We start from the raw sequence: 15028 nt of genomic DNA on the forward strand, positions 1-15028 counted from the left end.
GCATGCATCTAGAGTATTAAGTTCGTAAGAACAGAGTAACGCATTAGGTAAGATGACATGATGTAGAGGGATAAACTCTTGCAATATGATATAAACCCCATCTTTTTATCCTCGATGGCTACAATACAATACGTGTCATTTCCCCTACTGTCACTGGGATCGAGCACCGCATGATTGAACCCAAAGCTAAGCACTTCTCCCATTGCACGAAGGATCAATCTAGTAGGCCAAACCAAACTGATAATTCAAAGAGACTTGCAAAGATAACCAATCATACATAAAAGAATTCAGAGAAGATTCAAATATTGTTCATAGATAATCTTGATCATAAACCCACAATTCATCGGATCTTGAAAAACACACCGCAAAAAGAGTTACATCGAATAGAACTCCAAGAAGATCGAGGAGAACTTTGTATTGAGATCCAAAGAGAGAGAAGAAGCCATCTAGCTAATAACTATGGACCCGAAGGTCTGTGGTAAACTACTCACACATCATCGGAGAGGCTATGGTGTTGATGTAGAAGCCCTCCGTGATCGATGCCCCCTCCAGCAGAGCGCTGGAAAAGGCCCCAAGATGGGATCTCACGGGTACAGAAGGTTGCGGTGGTGGAATTAGGTTTTCGTGGTGCTCCTCGATGGTTTCGGGCTACGTAGGTATATATAGGAGGAAGAAGTAGGTCGGTGGAGCCACGAGGGGCCCACGAGGGTGGAGGGCGCACCCCCTGCCTCGTGGCCTCCTTGTTGATTGCTTGACGTACACTCCAAGTCCTCTGGATCACGTTTGTTCCAGAAATCACGCTCCCGAAGGTTTCATTCCATTTGGACTCCGTTTGATATTCCTTTTCTGCGAAACACTGAAATAGGCAAAAAACAGCAATTTGCACTAGGCCTTGGGTTAATAGGTTAGTCCCAAAAATAATATGAAAGTGTATAAATAAGCCCATTAAACATCCAAAACAGAATATATAATAGCAAGGAGCAATAAAAAATTATAGATACGTTGGAGACGTATCAAGCATCCCCAAGCTTAATTCCTGCTCGTCCTCGAGTAGGTAAATGATAAAAACAGAATTTTTGATGTGGAATGCTACTTAGCACATTCTTCAATGTAATTTTCTTTATTGTGGCATGAATGTTCAGATCCGAAAGATTCAAGATAAAAGTTTAATATTAACATAAAAATAATAATACTTCAAGCATACTAACCAAGCAATTATGTCTTCTCAAAATAACATAGCCAAAGAAAGCTTATCCCTACAAAATCATACAGTTTGGCCATGCTTCATTTTTGTCACACAAGAATGCTCTCATCTTGCACAACCCCGATGACAAGCCAAGCAAATGTTTCATACTTTAGTAATCTCAAACCTTTTCAACTTTCACGCAATACATGAGCGTGAGCCATGGATATAGCACTATGGGTGGAATAGAATATAATGATGGGGGTTGTGTGGAGAAGACAAAAAAGGAGAAAGTCTCACATTGACGCGGCTAATCAACGGGCTAGGGAGATGCCCATCAATTGATGTCAATGCAAGGAGTAGGGATTGCCATGCAATGGATGCACTAGAGCTATAAATGTATGAAAGTTCAACAAAAGAAACTAAGTGGGTGTGCATCCAACTTGCTTGCTCACGAAGACCTAGGGCATTTGAGGAAGCCCATTGTTGGAATATACAAGACAAGTTCTATAATGAAAAATTCCCACTAGTATATGAAAGTGACAAAATAAGAGACTCTCTATCATAAAGATCATGGTGCTACTTTGAAGCACAAGTGTGGAAAAAGGATAGTAGCATTGTCCCTTTTTATTTTACTTTTTTTGGGCCTTCTCTTTTTTTGGCCTGTCTTTTTTTCTTTTTTTGGGACAATGCTCTATTAATAATGATCATCACACCTCTATTTATTTACAACTCAATGATTACAACTCGATACTAGAACAAAAGTATGACTATATGAATGCCTCCGGCGGTGTACCGGGAATGAATCAAGAGTGAAATGTATGAAATAATATGCATGGTGGCTTTCCCACAAATACGATGTCAACTACATGATCATGCAAGGCAATATGACAACGATGAAGCGTGTCATAATAAACGGAACGGTGGAAAGTTGCATGGCAATATATCTCAGAATGGCTATGGAAATGCCATAATAGGTAGGTATGGTGGCTGTTTTGAGGAAGATATAAGGAGGTTTATGTGTGATAGAGCGTATCGTATCACGGGGTTTGGATGCACCGGCGAAGTTTGCATCAACTCTCAAGGTGAGAAAGGGCAATGTACGATACCGAAGAGGCTAGCAATGGTGGAAGGTTGAGAGTGCGTATAATCCATGGACTCAACATTAGTCATAAAGAACTCATATACTTATTGCAAAAATCTACAAGTAAACAAAAACCAAGCATTACGCGCATGCTCCTAGGGGGATAGATTGGTAGAAAAAGACCATCGCTCGTCCCCAACCGCCATTCATAAGGATGACAATCAAAGAACACCTCATGTTTCAAATTTGTTGCACAACGTTCACCATACGTGCATGCTACGGAACTTGCAAACTTCAACACAAGTATTTCTCAAATTCACAACTACTCAACTAGCACGACTTTAATATCACTATCTCCATATCTCAAAACAATCATCAAGTATCAAACTTCTCTTAGTATTCAACGCACTTTAAAGTTTTTATCTTGGATGCCTTTCATATTAGGAATAATTTTATAACAAAAGAAAATTACCATGCTGTTCTAAAGGACTCTCAAAATAATATAAGTGAAGCATGAGATATCAATTATTTCTATAAAATAGAACCACCGACGTGCTCTAAAAGATATAAGCGAAGTACTAGCGCAAAATTGTTTAACTCAAAGGATATAAGTGAGGCATAAAGAGTATTCTAATAAATCCCGATTAATGTGTGTCTCCCCCAAAAGGTGTGTACATCAAGGATGATTGTGGGAAACTAAAAAGCAAAGACTCAAATCATACAAGACGCTCCAAGCAAAACACATATCATGTGGTGAATAAAAATATAGCTCCAAGTAAAGTTACCGATGGACGAAGACAAAAGAGGGGATGCCTTCCGGGGCATCCCCAAGCTTAGGCTTTTTGGTGTCCTTGGATTTTACCTTGGGGTGCCTTGGGCATCCCCAAGCTTAGGCTCTTGCCACTCCTTGTTCCATAATCCATCAAATCCTTACCCAAAACTTGAAAACTTCACAACACAAAACTTAAAAGAAAATCTCGTGAGCTCCGTTAGCGAAATAAAACAAACCACCACTTTATAGTAGTGTAATGAACTCATTATTTATTTATATTGGTGTTAAACCTACTGTATTCCAACTTCTCTATGGTTCATAAACTCTATTACTAGCCATAGAATCATCAAAATAAGCAAACAACACAAGAAAAAAACAGAATCTGTCAAAAACAGAACAGTCTGTAGTAATCTGTATCAAACGCGAACTTTCTGTAACTCAAAAATTCTACCGAAATAGGACGACCTAGATATTTTTTTATTGATCTACTGTAATTGGAATCAGTATTTTATCACGTTCTGGTGATTTTTAACAATTGTTTTCGTGAGCAGAAAGTTTCTGATTTTTTTCAGCAAGATCAAATAACTATCATCCAAGAAGATCCTATAGGTTTTACTTGGCACAAACACTAATTAAAACATAAAACCACATCTAACCAGAGGATAGATAAAAAATTTATTACTAAACAGAACCAAAAAGCAAAAAAACTAAAATAAAATTGGGTTACTCCCAACAAGCGTTATGGTTTAACGCCCCTAGCTAGGCATAAAGGCAAGGATAGATCTAGGTATTGCCATCTTTGGCTTTAATTTTTTAGTGGAATCATGCTCGAATCCAGGAGGTTCTTTACGTTTCCCTTCATATTCGGAAATTTTTAGATCTAAAGAATCCAACCGCTTATTGCAAAGGGTAATCAACATATTCATGCGGTGAAGATTTCCGCTAACACTCTTAAGAGGTTCAAGAGACTTTTGTAAAATCTTAGTTACTTTGCAAATCTTTTCAAAAACTTGTGTCTCTTCCTGGGTATGTTGTGGCCCCTTTTGTTGAGGTAGTGTTCCCACTACCCCTTCTATGATTTCATGCGCAATACTGGGATCAATTTCAATGAAATTTCCTTTGGCAACGCAATCCAAGAGTTGTCTATGGGACATATTTAATCCAACGTAAAAATTGCGAAGCAAAATTCTAAAACTCACTTCCAAGATGCAATTACGATAATATTCCATCATCCTATACCAAGCATCTTTTAAGTTTTGTCCTTGTCTTTGTTTGAAGTGAAGAACTTCAAACTCGGGAGACAAAGGAGCAGATAAAGGACTAGCCATAACGACGAAGCAAGCGAAAAAGAGGCGAACGGAAAAAGAGGGGGAATCAAATGGCAAGGGTGAAGTGGGGGAGAGGAAAACGAGAGGCAAATGGCAAATAATGTAATGCGAGAGATAAGAGTTTGTGATGGGTACTTGGTATGTCTTGACTTGTGCGTAGACTCCCCGGCAACGGCGCCAGAAATCCTTCTTGCTACCGCTTGAGCATGCATTGGTTTTTTCCTTGAAGAAGAAAGGATGATGCAATAAAGTAGCGTAAGTGTTTCCCTCAGTTTTCGCCGTCAGTTGTTGTGGGCTATGATTTTCTGCGCAATGCTTCATTATCTTGATGTGCCATCTTCTTTTGGCAACCCATCTTCTCTTGATACTTCTCTTGTATCTTCTATTGATGCGGTGTCTTCCTCTGATGTGCCATTCTTTATTCCTTTTGTCTTGACTTAATAGGTTTTGAAGACCCTTCATGGTACGACGACAGTCTCAAGATGCGGATTTTGGATTATCATTTTTCCCCTAGTGTCACACTTCTTCAAATGCAATGTTATTGCATTCGCTTTGCATTTGAGGGGGAGGGGGGTGTTAGGAAGTACTACTACAGATATAGGAGTCCTTATTAGACCATGTTTCCTTTCCTTGTACCCAAATCATGTGTAATATATGGGGGGGTGTTAGGAAGTACTAGTACAGATCTAGGAGTCCTTATTAGACCATGTTTCCTTTCCTTGTAACCAAATCATGTGTAATATATATATATGCCCCATGGGATATGCAATAGAGATAAGTTGCTTTCGTAACATTCCCATGAGGAAGAATCCCCAAGGCACTCACACTAGTAGCAAGGTGTTATTTAATTAGTTTAAGTGGTGATACGGCCTATTAGCTAACATGATTAAGGGTGGGCATTAAGGGTGGGCAAGTTTTAGAGATTAACAATTAAAGTGGTAATACGGCCTATTAGCTAACATACACAGCAATTCGAATAGAGTTAACCCTGTAGCGGTGTGCCAATGGACCCACACGTTTGATCGTCCTTAAAAGGCCAGCTAAGCACATTATATCATGTACCAGCGGGGTTTTGATCAACTACGACACTCCCGTACGCTACATCCAAGTCCAGGGAGGCACCCGGTTGAGTTTAACCAGAATTGATAGTCCGGCTATAGCTTCGAGTTAGACTCATCTAAATGTGGTACACGATAGAGATCGGCTAGCGCCCGAACCTGGGAATAACTGCCTTCCACTCCACAAAGTTTGCGAGCCACTAGGGAATCCCCCTAATGGTTCAAAGTACGGAAGGCAAATGAAAAAACTGCTTGTGACCCTTGGACTAGGTCTACACAGGTACTCGGTCAAGGGAGGCATCATAAACCTCCACGTATGGTTAGTGCGCTCGTTTTGGATCTAGACAACAAGAACTTGGGTCCTAGGTCGGCTGGAGTGGAACAAAACGCTGATGCATAAACCATGCATGGCCTCCCACCGTTACCTTCCTAACTTACTACCACTTTTCATATAATTGCATAAACAACGTCATGGCATAAGAGAGTGTAACAAAGCTAGGTTAATAACTACCCATAAGCAGGATAAAGCAGCAGACAACCTGGTAAAGCATAAATCCTAAGCATGCATACTAACATGGCAAGGTTGAAATGAAGCAGGTCATCCTAGGACAAGTATAAACAAGGCAATATGCTAGAGGATCAAAATCAGGCCATGAAAGGAATAGGTATCGCAAACCACTGAAGCATCGTAACCCTAGCGCAATAAGGAGGGAGAGAGCATGGGTAAGGCATGATCAAGGAGGGGGTTGTAAGTCTTGCTTGGAATCCACGCTTGGTTCATTCGCAAACCTTGCTAGTAGCTCACATCATATCCGGATCCTATCCGTGAAGAAGCGAAACAATACTGGAAAGGGAACAACAAATTCAAGTCTTACTATTACGTCAAAGTATCCAACATGTTCATGATATGTGATGCATGACATGGCAAGAATGATATGCAAATGCCACATGAATCAAGTTAATGGGTTAACATGTAATATATGACATGTTCATTAACCATTAAGGATGAAGGTTGTCAAGGGTGCTTAACATGGATGTACACGGTAAGGATGGTGAGATGCATAAACTAGGACTATCTACACACATTTTAAATGAAATGTGGAAATATATGTAAAGCATTCCGCAAATACTCTATAACAAAAGAAAGGTTAATTGTGGAATAAGCCTAATCCCAATTTTACTTGGTGCAAACATGCATGAATATGACATATTAATGGTCTATGTATCATGCTGATCAAAATAGCATGTTTAATCATATCAATACAACCTAGGATGATTTAGTTATTAATTAGGCATGTAATTAATGCAATTTAAATGAAAACAACATGTTAAACAACTCAAACATGGATGCAAATGGCATATTCATGACCTACACAATTTTCGGAGCACCCTGCCGGAGGGGGCCATCATCACCGGAGGCCATGGAGGAGGATCCCGGAGGGGGCCATCATCGCCATGGAGGCCAAGGACCAGAGGGAGAACCTCTCCCCATCTAGGGGGGAGGCCATGGAGGAGGAAGCACAAGGGGGATAACCTCTCCCCCTCTCTCTCTCGGTGGCGCCGGAGTGCCATCGGGGGAACCATCGCCGCGGTGATCGTCTTCATCAACATCACCATCTTCATCACCATCCTCATCCCTTTTACGCGGTCCACTCTCCCGCACCCCGCTGTAATCCCCTACTTGAAGATGGTGCTTTATGACACATATTATGATCCAATGATGATTTGCCATCCTATGATGTTTTGAGTAGATTTCTTTTTTCCTTTGGGTTGATTGATGATCTAGATTGATTTTAGTTGTATGTTTTATTTTGGTGCTGTCCTATGGTGCCTTTCCTGCCGCGCACTCATGAAGGATTACTGCTGTAGTGTGTTGCAATACATTCATGATTCGCTTATAGTGGGTTGCTTGAGTGACAGAAGCAAAAACCCAAGTCAGGGGGTTGTTGCGTATGGGATAAAGGGGACTTTACACTTTAATGCTATGGTTGGGTTTTACCTTAATGATCTTTAGTAGTTGCGATGCTTGCTAGAGTTCCAATCATAAGTGCATATGATCCAAGAAGAGAGAGTATGTTAGCTTATGCCTCTCCCTTATATGAAATTGCAATGATGACTACCGATCTTGTTAACAATTGCCTAGGATAATTCCGCACACCGGCCCATCATTATTCCACACTCGCTATTTATAATATATAGTAATATATTCTAACTTCATGATAACAACACCTATTTTTATATTTTAGTTCTCCGATATCATGCAAAGTTATCCTCTTCATACCCACAACGTAGTTTTATTTCTCGTTTCTAGATGGAAGCAAACGTTTGGTGTACGTAGAGTCGTATTAGTGGCAGATAGGACTTGAGAGAATATTGATCTTACCTTTAGCTTCTTGTGGGTTCGACACTCCATACTTATCACTTCCACCTTTGGAAATTGCTATGATGATTCCTTGCACTTGTGGATTATCAAGCTCTTTTCTGGCGCCGTTGCCGCGGAGCAATAGCGTGGGGTTGATATTTTTGTGTATGCTTGTTTGCTTTCTTAACTAAGTAGATGTTGTTTTCCCTTTTGTTTTTCTTTAGTTGTGGGTGAAACAAACAAAAAATTACAAAATGCAAAATAAAAATAATAAAAAAATTATTTGTCTCTTATGCATAAAACCCTTTTCGAAAAGAGAAGTGATTGGAAGGTTGTGCATTGGATAAGTGAGGGTCGACCTTGAACACTTGTGTTCATGCTGATGGAAACAACATAGAATTTTTCATGGAAGTTTACTAAAAATAATTATCCCCTTGTATATATCCATTGTATTAGAAAAATAATGTGCCAAGGTTTACGTTTAGAATGCTTCAATTGCTTGTTTGGTGTGTGCAGCAGAAAAAAACAGAAACTTTTGCTGTAGTATTTGAATTTTCAATTTTTACTGGAGCATGATAAAATCTTGAAATTTTTACACAGTACTGCTCTACAAATTGTTTAGATTCTGCTAATTTTTTAGAATTTTTTAAGTTATATAAGTATACAGAAGTTCCAGATTGCTATAGATTGTCCTGTTCTTGACAGATTCTGTTTTCTATCTGTTGTTCACTTATTTTGATGAATCTATGGGTAGTATCGGGGGGTATGAACCTCGCGAAGTTGGAATACAGTAGATATAATGCTAATATGATATTGGAACGAGTTTACAACAGTACCTAAAGGTAGTGATTTGCTTTATTATACCAACGGATCTCACAAAGTTTTTTGTTAAGTTTTGTGTGGATGACGTGTTCGAAGAACGAGGAGTTACCGATAAGACAAGAATAAGGAGAGGCAAGAGTTCAATCTTGGGGATGCCCAAGGTACCCCAAGTAAATATTCCAAGGATACTCAAGCATCTAGGCCTGGGGATGCCCCGGTTGGCAGCCCATTTTATTCCTCAACAATTATCGGTATACCTCGGTTTTTGTTTTATTCACATGATATGTGTCTTTTGAGTTTATTTTTCCTTCATTTTAATTTATGCACCATGCTAGTGTGAGATAGCCCTTCATTTATTTGTAGAATGCTCTTTGTGCTTTACTTAAATCTTTTGAGTATGTCTTTATAGAATGCTCTTTGTGCTTCACTTAAATCTTTTGAGTACGGCTTTATAGAATGCTTCGTGTGCTTCACTTATATATTATGAGCTTGGATGTTAGTAAATCTATATTAATTGTAGAATGATCCATGAACTTCACTTATATCTTTTGGAGCATGAATAAAACTATCATCGGAATTGGGCTTGGAAGAGTATCATTATAATATCATGCCTAGCTAAAAAGGCATTAAAGAAAAGCGCTTGTTGGAAGACAACCCAATATTTATCCTTACTGTTTTTGTGTGTTCACATGATTAAGTAGTAACCATGTTTTATAGCTTTTGTTTCAATAAAGTGCCAAGTAAGACCTTTGGGATGGCTTATGGTGATAGTTGATTTGATCTTGCTGAAAAACAGAAACTTTTGCATCCAGTAAAATAATTTTAGAAAATCACATAAGTGTGCTTTTGATCTATTTTTTTACAAAATATTGATATAAAAATTTCCTAGGTTTTCCTAATTTTCAGAATTTTTGGAGTAGCAGAAGTATGGCTATTCTTCCAATCATTACAGACTGTTCTATTTCTGCTAGATTCTGTTTTCAATGCATAGTTTGCTTGTTTTCTAGTTTCTATGGCTTATATTGCTCAATATAAACTGTAGAAATGATATGGTATAGTGGGAATTGTGTGAAAAAATTATGAATCTTACATTGACAGTACCAAAGTGAATGATTTACTCTTTATCATACTAACCCATCTCACGAAGTTCCGTAAGTTTTGTGTGATTGAAGTTTTCAAGTTTTGGGTGAGATATCGATATGAGGAGAATAAGGAGTGGAAAGACCCTAAGCTTGGGGATGCCCAAGGCAACCCAAGGTATAATCAAGGAAGACTCAAGCGCCTAAGCTTGGGGATTCCCCGGAATGCATCCCCTCTTTCGTCTTCAAAACCATCGGTATACCTTACTCGGAGCTATATTTTTATTCGTCACATGATATGTGTTTTGCTTGGAGCGTATTTTCATTTTACTTGCTGTTTGAGTAAAATCATTGGATCTGAAATCTTGAATGAGAGAGAGTCCTCCCATGGCTTGTTAATTATTTGACTACTCATTGTTCTTCACTTATATCTCTTTGGAGTAGTTTGTCATTTACTCACGTGCTTCACTTATATCCTATGAGTAAATGGTTCAAAGAATTTAATATCATAGATCTGAAATTATATATGCATCATATGCTTATCCCATGGGGAGTAATAACTTCACTTATAAGAAGTATAGGTGGTAAAATTTGTTAAAAGTTAGCAACCTCAACATTGGTCACTTGAACAATTCATGAAAGAATATTGAAGGAAGAGAGATTTCACATATAAATATACTATCTTGGACATCTTCTATGATTGTGAGCCCCATTAATTATTTTCAAACTTGAGCAAATTAGTTGAAGTTGGACAAGGAAGACAACGTAATGAGTTATGTTTGGGTATATTTGCATAGAAGTTATATTGTTATGGATCCTCTAACATGTGATGCTTGCTTAGGATCTTTTGCTAGCCAAAATTTTGTACTAAGTAGAGATACTACTTGTTTATCCAAAACCCTTAAACACAGTTTCATGCCATGAGTGTCCACCATATCTACCTATGGATTGAATAAGACCCTTCAAGTAAGTTGTCATCGGTGCAAAAAGCAATAAAAATTGCTCCTAAATATGTATGATCTTTTATTGTAAGGGAAAATAAGCGTTGTACGAACTTGTGGTGGTAAAGAAATAAAAGGGACGGACTGCATAATAAAGGTTGCTATCACAAAGGGCAATACAACGTGACGTTCCTTTGCATTAAGGGTTTGCACATCCAACATTTAAAAGCGCATGACAACCTCTACTACCCTCTGCGAAGGGCCTATCTTTTACTTTCATGTATTTACTTTTATGCAAGAGTCATTAGTATCCCTTCCTATTTCAACCTCTATTCTTTAGTTGGCAAGCATCATGTTGTGGGGAAATATCCAAGCATATATGGCCATTCAAATATATTTGATCATGAATTATTATTATTGACAATTATCTATATGATAAATAAGTTGGGAGGCGAAACATTAAGCCCCTACCTTTCTCTGTGTTTGACGGATGCTATTTTGTAACATCCCAATTTTCAATTTGGATGTTATACATAGGTCATCATGTGCATATCATATTTTAGTTGCATTTTGGTTGTGATCCTAGAAATATTAAGCAACTCAAGGACCCACGGAGAGAGTTGGGGATTTCATTATTTTCATATTTGAATTTTTGTCAAATTTGAAAAGAGGATCTTTTGGGTTTTAATATTTTTTCTCTCCGAAATATTTCCAATATTACAAATAAATGAGAGGAGATAAAATGACTTCTCCAAAATAAAATAAATATTGGAGGAAAAATGTTAAAATCAAATAAATATTTTATTTGATTTTACTCGAGATTTATTTGAATTAGAAAAATATGCATTTTTCAAAATTGCATTTTTAGGCCAGAAAAATGTTCACTTTGTTTTAAAAATTTTATTTAGCCGTTGAAAATTGTTTTTGGCATTTTTAGAATTTTTTATATATTTATTTAGGTTTTTCTTCGGTGGATTTTATTATTATTATTATTTTAAAAAGTCGCGCGCCCGACTGGGCCAACGGCCCAGCCTAGGGGTGGGCATAAAAACCGACGAACCGAAGACCGAACCGAAGCCGATACCGAAAAAACCGAATTTTCGGTTTTTCTTGTTGCTACAGTAAATTTCGGTTTTCATCTTTGTTAACCGAATTAAATTCGGCAGCTTCGGTTTAATACCGATTCACCGAAGCAGAAACCGAAGTAATCAACGAACAGTAGAAAGATTAGCCTCTCGGTGCCCACGTAGCTTTTTATTTTTTTGAGGGAACGGTGCCCACGTAGCTAGCCAGGGTACGAGTCAATTTCAAAAAAAAGCCAGGGTACGAGTCAGTGGCCACAAGCACGTGTACGTGGGCTGACCACATATACGTGGTAGTACACTATGAAGGCCCAGTATTCTTGTGAATGGCATCTCGCAGCCCGTGTTGCTCTTCGCTAAAAAAGGCAGTGGTGTGCGAGCGTTCGACCAGGGTAACTTTAGTCCCACATCGCTTGGCTAAGGAAAAAAGGTGGGGACTTGCGGCTATATAAGAAGGTGCTCTGACGATATTTGTTGAACGCAAGGTCCATTCGGTATTAACCGAATACCACACGGAATCAGTCGGTTAACCGAATTTTCGGTTTCCTATTTTATGTTTGAATTTTTGGTTTCTAGTTCTGCAAACCGAATTTGAATAAAAACCGAACGGTAGAAACCGAAAATTCGGTTTATACCGAAAGGCCCACCCCTAGCCTAGCCCAGCCGGGCCAAGCCCAGCGCCGCACCGCACCGCCTCGCGCCGCGCCCGTGTCCGTGCCGGACTCCAGCGAGAGTCCGGGTCGCCGCCGCCTCGCCGACCCCCTCTCCAAGTCGGAGACCCGGGGGGGGGGGCTTTATAAGCCGCCTGTCGTGGATTTGTCACGGCAGATGTCCTAGTGTGAGGACTTAGTCGTGAGGCCAACGCATCTATGTGGTAGCTTGAGAGGGGTTGAGCGGAATCGAGAGACGCAACACAAGACAAGGATTTAGACAGCTTCGGGCCCCGGGAAACATCATCCGGTAAGAACCCTACCTGCTGTTTGTGGCCAGGTCTTATTATCATCACGAGGGAGTCACCGTAAACCGGCTCTCCCAGTTATGTCTAGCCCTAAGATTATTTTCTCTGTTACTTGACCCTCTTGGGGTGCCCTGCCCCTCCTTATATAAGTTGAAGGGGCGGGTTACATGTAGAGTCCAACTCGGATTAAGACTTAAACTATTCTGACTTCTCTTCATGGGCTTCTTAACGTCTTGGGGTTCATAACGTCTTGGGCTTCATAACGTCTCGGGCTTCATAACTCCAGGCGACTCTATCTGCCGAGTTATGACTGTCAACCAGTTATCATTGTCTGCTGGGTTACGACTGTCAACCAGTTATCACTGTCTGCCGGTTTATGATTGTACGCCGGGTTATGACTGTCAACCAGTTATCACTGTCTGCCGGTTTATGATTGTACGCCGGGTTATGACTGTCAACCAGTTATCACTGTCTGCCGGTTTATGATTTTCTTAACACCTGCCGGGTCATCATATGACTTAACACCTCCCGGTTTACCACCTGCCGGTTTACCGTCTGTCTTAGCCATCTATCTTAACTGTCTGTCTTAACTGTCTGCCGGTTTACCATCCGCCGGTTTACCAAGTCCCAGCCAGGTTATGACTCCGGCCGGGTCATACCGCGGGGTATATCCCCGACATTAGCCCCCAGTTTAATTTGGATTTATCCATGTTAAACTGATCCTGATCATCCTGAAGTCCTTGTCATTTCCTTCTTCTAGAAAATCCGGGTCAATAGGCCAGCTTCATAATCAATTTGCTGATATTAGTTTGTCACAGAGAAATATTATGAAGAATAACTCCTTTGACTCAGCTCCCAATGCTTAACGAAAATATTGGTCTTTGAAATACTCATCAGATCTTCAGCCGGTTTATGAATGTAGAACTTGCTAGTTTATCATTGCAAAAATTGTCGGTTTATAAATATTGATGGCACCGGGTCATAATTGTGGTTAACATCAAGCTTGAAAATATACCTCCTTCGTATGCATATCACTTGTAGCCCCCAAGTCTTAAGAAGGGAGCGTAGTAACTGCTTTAAGACTTGCTTCAATATAAATGTTACAATCTTGAAGAAATCCAGTTTGTTCATCACTGGTCATAAACTGAGTATTCCATATATGTAGCCCCCAAGTGCCGGGTTGTCATGCTTGCAGGAACCTGGGACTTGTAATTTCCTGATGTTCATAAAAACTTCAACCAGTGTAGCCCCCATGGGCCGGGTCATTATACAAATAATGAGCATGGACTTTGAAAATATGATCATGTAGACTTTAACAGCAACGTGTAGCCCCCAAGGGCCGGTTTAGTAAGATAATACTGAGCTGGGACTTTATGTATACTTCATTGAAAATAACATCATATGATGTAACTCTCATCACGGGGCTTGAACCCACGTCCACAAGGTTAAGAGCTTTGTGCTTTACCAACTGAGCAATGAATCTCTCAATATAATGGATTAAAACTTGTGTATCTTGAATTTTGACAGGAGCAATTGGTAGCCCCCAAGGGCCGGCTCATTACACTGTGATGAGTCGGGTCTTCAATGAGGTGAGCAAAAATGACTTTGCATGAGCCCCCAAGTGTCATGGTGCATGCTTGCAGCGACATGAGACTTGCATATTTGATATAATGTCAACTAAAATAATCTAGCCCCCAAGTGCCGGGTCGTAAGCCTGCAGCGACTCGGGACTACTCCTTCAATTGTAGAATAAATCATATTCATTGATAATATAATAGCCATTGCGCTAAAGCGACTTTGAAAACCTTAATCATAATACTGGTTATTGATAACCATAATAAAAATCCAGCCATATTGGCTATTAAAGATTTGAATAATATACCCAATGATTTATAAGCGCATGGTTCCAATGGCGCAATCCAAATATATACTGGCGACTTATAGTCGAAACCAGGCCGGGTCAATAAGCACCGGATTATAACTGATCATGTACTGACAACTTATAGTTGAAAGCCAAGCCGGGTCAATGAACACCGGTTTATCAGAAAATATTATAAATCTTATCCAAGGAAAAAGAACTTGGCAAATAAAAGCATAAAAGGAACATGCGAGGCTTTTCACGGGCTGCCAGGCCCCAAATCGAGGCTTTTCATGGGCTGCCAGGCCACTGAGTTAAACCATTTTACAAAGCCTTTTAACATGGACCTCAATCTTTAACCAATCGTCATTTTAACTTTGACAAGTTCAGGGTCTATGATATTAACTTGTCAAAAGTTCGGCGGGTCATACCAGGATTACCTGCACGGAGTGGCTTACTTAAAAGGCAGGATAACCCGGGGTTTTAGGTGAATACACCTGG

The sequence above is a fragment of the Triticum aestivum genome, chromosome 2D, assembly GCF_018294505.1.
Source record: "Triticum aestivum cultivar Chinese Spring chromosome 2D, IWGSC CS RefSeq v2.1, whole genome shotgun sequence".
NCBI lineage: Eukaryota > Viridiplantae > Streptophyta > Magnoliopsida > Poales > Poaceae > Triticum > Triticum aestivum.